Source organism: Columba livia, chromosome 6 (genome assembly GCF_036013475.1).
Source record: "Columba livia isolate bColLiv1 breed racing homer chromosome 6, bColLiv1.pat.W.v2, whole genome shotgun sequence".
Taxonomy (NCBI): domain Eukaryota; kingdom Metazoa; phylum Chordata; class Aves; order Columbiformes; family Columbidae; genus Columba; species Columba livia.
Window position 1 is genome coordinate 25649994 of NC_088607.1, and position 7150 is coordinate 25657143.

Genomic DNA, 7150 nt, shown 5'->3' on the forward strand with positions numbered 1-7150 from the left:
GGAAGATGATAAAATAGGACCAGTATCAAACTGGTCAGAAAGAGAGAGTTTGCAGAAGGGACTGGAACAATATGGAAAAGTCCCTTGAGTGCTTTGGCTATTGCATAGTATAAAAGCTGGAACAACTCTTGGATTTCATACAGCTCTGGTGTGAATTACTTATGGTTTATGCATTGATACAGATTTGTTATTACAGTAGTAAACACTGGTTATTGTTCCTGGATGAGAAAAATAAATTAAAAACAAGAGGGAAGGACACCAATGATTTGCGAACCAGGAAAAACAGGTGCTCGCTCTGTATTGTGGGTTTTCACGATACTAACTGGAGTTGCTGTTGGTAATAAAAATAGCGTTTGTGTTTGAGGGATTTTCTGTGCTTTTGGAAAGGATAAAATACAAGGTATATTACTGGAGATCTGGGAAAACAAGCAAACAAAAACCAACAGCCAAATACTCATCTGAATATTAGCTAGATGGATAAAATAATTTGTTTCTCTTGTGTGATGGATGCCTCTTAAAAAAGGGAATTTGGATTCACCTTGCATTTGAGTTTGATTTTTTTTTCTTAATATTTAAATGCAGTCGGACTGTATATTCAGTGTTCTTCATATTAGTGCTCTGTTCAAGTGCTATTCTTGTAAATGTGAAAACTCTCTCTGTGTTAATGTTCTCTAACTTGGGAAAATACAAATCCATTACATTCTACTTTTAAATATAAATAAAGTAGAAGAAAAACTTCAACGGGATTTATAGCTGAGCAGGTCAATGCTGAACACAGATGTTTTTTGGGCTAGGGTGAGGTCAGGGTGTATTATTTTCTGAACTCCATTTGAAAACCAGTTTGCGTTGCATCATGTTGCCTCAACGCTCAAGTGCCATTTACAGCTGATCACACTGGAGTTGCCTTTCACCCAAATCCTCAGTGCTGGCGGCACTGACACTCTGCGAGCTTAACCCTTTTGCCTCAGTGCTCCTTTTGTCCCTTAAAGTAGGGGAACGGTCACCTAGTAATGCAGTATTTTGTTTAGTTTATATCATCCCTAGACACTAACTGATGTCTCTAGAAGGACCGAACTGTTAATGATACTTGATGGCTACGGGATTGGTGATGGACCGATGTGCTTAGGTCAATGTTCAGCACAGACTGAAAGGAATTGATTCTAATATCAGTGTACTGACGAAATAGCTCTGAAAAATTCTTATAATAATTCATTTCACTCGAAATTATTATATTGCTCTACTGACAAAGGAGATGTATCACCATATTTATCGGTGCCATTCCTGGAACAGAGGTCAAAACCTGTCAGGTGTTTGACACTGACTGACTTTATTATCGTTGCACAGTTGTAACTTGGGATCATCTCTGACTGCAGGGTTAAATACTGAAATACAGTATATTGTCTTGATGTTTTAAACAAAAACCTTCTGTAGTTAAGTCAATTATTTAAAAACAAAACCAAAAACAAATGAAAAAGTTGCTTAGTCGATGCCATATCAGTTTTTAAATTATTGTATTTATTTGTTTGGTCTTCTCCTGAAAATGTCAATTTGTTCTGAGAAACAGCTGTTTAGAGTTGTGTTTGTGACAGGTCGCTTAATGTCTGGGGCTCAGGTGGGAGTGCCACCTAACCGAATTCACTCCGGGCCCCCATAACAAACTTCCCAGCGACTCCTGCTGCCCCAGGTGATGCGGGGATGGGAGGCGCAGCCCAGGGGCTCCCCGGAGCTGGCAGCCCCGTGACGGGGGTGCTGCGGGTTCTCTCTCTCCCCCGTTCAGGCTGCGGTGTTTGCAAACTGCTCAGGAGACCTTTGAGTCGCTGCAGCCGGGATCCTGAACTGGTTCTGCTAAGGATGGCCACAGATCTCACCCCTCATCTACAAGTTTTGCTGTGGGAACCCCTGCCCTACAGTAAGCTTATCTTAGCTCCAGATGTAGCTTAAGAAATTGTGTGTTGTACAGCTGTGCCAGGATCCCCATGGAACAATGCTGCTCCATGCCCGTGGTCCCTTGAGACAGGAGTAGGGAGGAAAATGCAATCAGCTGTTCTCTACCCAGCTGTAACCAGGAGTGTTTCAGCAAAAAAAAGCATCTTCACTGTGCAGACAGGAAAATGCATTTCTTCGTGATTACTTCTCTGCTTATAGTCAGTAACAAATAATGTCAAGGTGGACTAATTGCATTATTGGATAGATATTTAGTCTTTTAAATCCAAAGCAGTAATGACCTGTCTGAAGACGTGCTGAGGTAAGAGGCCTTCTGAAGGATGTTATTCCTTTTTAAAGATAGAATAAGAGAAAACACGTAGTTTTGTTTAGGAAAAGCAACACACGCTGAGGCTGGGATGAAGCAGAATTTCAGAGCAGAGGTGAGCCCCAGGAACAGCAGCTCCAGACAGGGAGGGGGTCAGGTGCCCTACAGACACTGCTAGAGCCCCCCCTCGCAGGAGCTTTTCCAACTGTGAAATTGCAACGTTAATGCTTCATTACCATCTGTTCCTTTCAGACATGTTGAGGTGATTAATTTGTCTTCTTAAGCCCCTTGAAAATGAGAGCAGTCTATTAGTGTTAAGTAATACTGTTAATTGGCAAGAGAGAAGGAGGCAGCATGTGGGTTTATGAGTTGGAAATAAATTCTAATCAGCTCCTATGGTACCAGTTAAATAACTTGGTGGGACTTGCTGCATCAGTCACTTGTGTCTTCCCCTTTCAGGGGGCTTTAGGATTGTAAGGGTGAAGTGAGTTTTCATTTCTAAGTTTTATTTTTTTCTTCCATTCAGAACCGTGGATCTGAAATGAAGAACACGAGGTACCTATTGAGTTTCTTTCCAAAGCCTTGTTATTTACACCAGTCACAATATCCAGCTGACGCTCTGCAGACAGGCTGAATCTGATGCAGAGGGCCCTGGGCTGCGTGTGTCACGGGGACTGGGTGTCTGCTGAGGGTGGGAGCTGCCGTGCCTTCTGCTGGTGTTACAGTCCAGGGCATGCAGGGCATCCTGCTCCCCTGCCCTTCTCTGCAGGGGCAGATCTAGAGAGCCACATGGTTTGTAGAGATGAAGAGACAGGTAAGCCTTGTGGGTGATGTGTTGGTCAGTGCGAATTTTGTTCCTTTTCTTGCTCAAAAAGAAACTTGCAGCCAAAAATTCTGCCCCATATAAAGATGCACGTGCTCCTTTTTCACCTCCGCAAGCTGGAATGAATGCATGTATTCTCTGTGGGGCAGCACCCCTGCCAGGGCAAAGCCAGAGCTGCGGAGTCTTTTCTTCCTCCCAGAGCTTCGTCACAAGACCAAGTACACAGTCACTTGTGGATCTTACTGCTGGTCTGCATCAGTGAAGGGAATGGCACGTATCCTTTGCCATGGTCACTCAGGTGTCCAGCTTCCATCTTCCTCAAGCTGCAGAAGTGCAGGGTCTCGAGCTGACAGCCGTCACATGCACAAGGACCAATGTGTTCAGATAGCAGAGTACTAAGCTGTAGCTTGTAAGTCTTTAGAAGCATTAATCCTGTCTAATATGCAACCTAAACAGATGTCATCTATCTTATTATCAGCCTTTCAATATACTACAGGCTACACCACTCAGACGACATGTGAAGGAAGCTTAGAAAACAAAGGGGGGAAACACAAGCGAGGAAATGACGCTGCAGATCCCCATCCCGTTCCAGCTGCCTCCTGCTCGCTATGGGCAGAAAAGACAACTCCAGCAACCATGGGCGACTCAGCAGAGTAATGGAGGAGAGATTTTGTCCCCTGTGGTGTTGAAAGTAGTGTAACACAAGGAATCTGGGTCAAGAGCTTTTGTGAGCTTTTGCTGAGCAGGATTACATCTCCCAGCTCCGCCTGGCACTCACGGCTGGTGTGCAGCCTGACAGTAGAGACCTGCTCTTCCCCCCCTGCATTTTCTGGTCTCTGCTCTGCTCCTATAGTTTTATTGCGAAGCAGAGTTGTGGTCACAGCTTCCTGCACAGTGAACCTTGCTGAAACATCCTTTGTTCGTGCTTTCCAGAGCACAGCTGCTGACAGGCGGCTCTCTGCAGCGCACAAAGTGCACAGAACCATCCAGGCCTGGATGCTGTGATCCGATCTGTGCTGTACTGCCCTGACAGCAGCGGCAGGAGCTGGAGCTTCTGCTCCTTCCCCTGCCACAGACACAACACCCTCTGTAACGACACATGATAAGAAGTCAGTCCTTTCATCTCCTCTGGTTGCTTTTTGCGATGCTTGTGGATAATTTTGCTTACCCTGACACTGGCTGTAGTGCAAGCTGCTTCCCCCCGGATTGGGACTGAGCAGAAATTCTGGCATGTAGGGAAGTGAAATGCTGTCTTGTGTTTACATTGTCTTGAAAACCCTACAAATGCCACTGTCTCAGAGAATCCAGTTTTAGGAAAGCCTGTATGTTAATTTGAATTAATGGTGTGATGGGTTATGTTGTAATTTCTTCCTTGTTTTCACAGTCATCTGTGTTTGCTAAATGTTATGCTTTTTACAGCATCAGCCTCGCTCTGACAGTAGAATCAGGGGTTAATTTAGTGCCATGCTGCTGTAGCTGCTTTCTTAAAAAGGATCTTGGAAAAAGATGAGACAAGTGTTTCCGAGAAAGCAGAAGAGACCTGTTTTGATTGTGTGATGCCTGTTGTTAAATAACCCAATTCTCCACTTAAATGAGAACAATCCCTAAAGCCATAACATAGCGTGGGTGTCAGATAAAACAGCCCTTGTGCTTTAATGCCTTTATACGAAAAAACTTACCTCTATTTGGGATACTAAATTTGGAGGCTCTTACCCTGTGCTAGACACCTTTCACACCTTTCTAGCATCACAGAAGCCAACTGTTTTCTGCTGAAGACAATTAATAATAACCTTTCTTAGTCTAAGCTCATCTCCTCAATGCTGCTGCAACAAACAGGAGGTAGTGAATGATCTGGAGAACTATGTTATGCAGGATCAATAGCTGGTTTTTTGTTTGTTTTCTATTTAAAATGCAAAGTGAGTCCCTGGAAATAAATAGTTTCTCAGAGATAACATCTTGAAACCAACTCACACTTAGTTTCATGCCCAGTTATTGAACACTGAGGTTCTCTCCCTTAGCCTGCATCTGAGCTATCTGCCAAGGCGCCAAATGCAAAGTGGCTGCCCTGTCCCAAAAACCCGTCACTTGCAGGCTGAGAGGTATGGGGGCTTTAATCTCCAAATCCAGCTCTTCTCATGCATGTGTAGAGCTCACCACTAAAATATCAGAGACCTATGGTGAGCTCTACACTTGCATGGGAAACTTTTTCACTGATGTTCTGTTTTCTTAAATTTACAGCATTTTTAACATCCCAAGAGTACCAGGCAGTTATTAAAACATGACTGTGTGGTGTATACAGAACCTGACTAAGGATTAGTTTAACATTTATCTTCTTCCTCAATATTTCAAGTTGTAGGAGCCATTGAGTCTAGGATCTATGAACCACTGTTGGGATGTGACTTTGCCTGTTGAATGTATTTCTCTGTGTGCTGTAGACTGGCCAGAAAACTGTGGCAGAGGATTTTTTCAGCCAAAGACCACAGGGAGAATTGTATCAGGCACTGAAGCAAAGTCACACTCCTGGCCTTGGCGAGTCTCCTCACAGGTATGCACAGCCCTTATGGCAATTTTTCAGTGACATGAACATCACTGTCTTGGAAGAGGCTGCTGACGAAGTCAGTTAACACTCTTACTGACAAAAAACACTTTGTGGTGGCATGTTTTTGCACAGCTATTGAGTCGTTCCTGCTGCTGTTGAACAAGTGGTCAAGCCTATCGTAACCCACAAAACATGGATGGACATTCCTCTCGTTTGTAAAGCAGGTGTAAGCTGCAGTACCTGTCTGTCATACCTGAACAGAGTGTGCTTTCGCCTTCATAGCTGGGAAGACATTTAATTCCTGGCCACCACAGAATCTGCGTCTGCAAAAGGATACGAGTATTTTAAGTGGTTGCTGTTTGAGATGTGCCTACCAGCTGAAGCTTTGGAGAGTTTCAGGAGGGAAAAATGAATAACAACAACAAAAAAAGAAAGGCAGGACAAAATGAGTAGGGATTGAAATGGCTATATCTGTGTTTTTGTTTTAGAGAATGTTTGGGACCCTTAGGGAAATCGACTTGCCTAGGCATCCGTCACACAAAAGATGCTCTGTGGACAAACATCTGAATGTTTGGGTATGTGCTTAACAACGTGTGTGTGCATGGGGTGTGCAGTCCCACTGCCTTCATTGCATATGTGGTGAAGTAGTGCATTAATAAAGGCATTTCCCTCTACAATTGTTAATAACCCCTATTGCAGAAGATAAAGCACTTCCGTTATCACAAGTTAGTCTGTTCCTTTTCCTTGTCCCTCTGCTCAGGGGTGACACTTCTTTGATTAAAACTTCTGTTGTTACTTTTTGCGCTGATAGGTTTGGACCACAACAAATAAGAGATTTGTTCGTTCTGTGGCAGGACACTTATTCACAAACACTGGGTTCTCACTGCAGCCCACTGCTTCCAGAAATAAGCTCTGCCTTTGGTTAGACTTCCTGGGGAATCTACAGACAACCTTTCTGGGGACCTGTGTGAAGGAAAGATGTGTGTAGAGTTAGGTGTATTCTGTACTTCTGCTTCATGTGAAGTGGGATAGACTGTATGTAGGATAGACAAATAGACAGGAAACAAAAAAAGTTAACAAAACCAGAAACACTTAAACTAGAGGAAGAAAAATGCTAAGAGTGGGGTGCAGGAAAAGTTTATTAAAACATCTGGCTAAGTCTGTATATGAAACCATTTATGTGAGAGTTCAAAAATATTTAGTTTATCTCTGGCATTGGAGTACCTCAATACAAAAAGCAAAGATTCAAGGCACCTAAATACAGCACAGACAGCTTTGAAAATGCCCTGCAGGGAACTGAAGCCCGGGACTTAGGTCGGCTCCTTGGGCAGCTGGCGGCTGCGAGGTTGGCTTTGGGCCGCGGGCAGGACGGGCTGCGAGGAAAGGCTGGGACAGACCCGGGGCACGGCTGCGGGAGCCAGGGCCAGGCCACGGCCTGCCTGGAAGGGGACCAAGGACAGACGTCAGACAGGACGTCAGGGAGGGAGAAAGGGCGGGCTGCGCGCCCGGGCTGGCACGGACGCAGGGAGAACAGCCT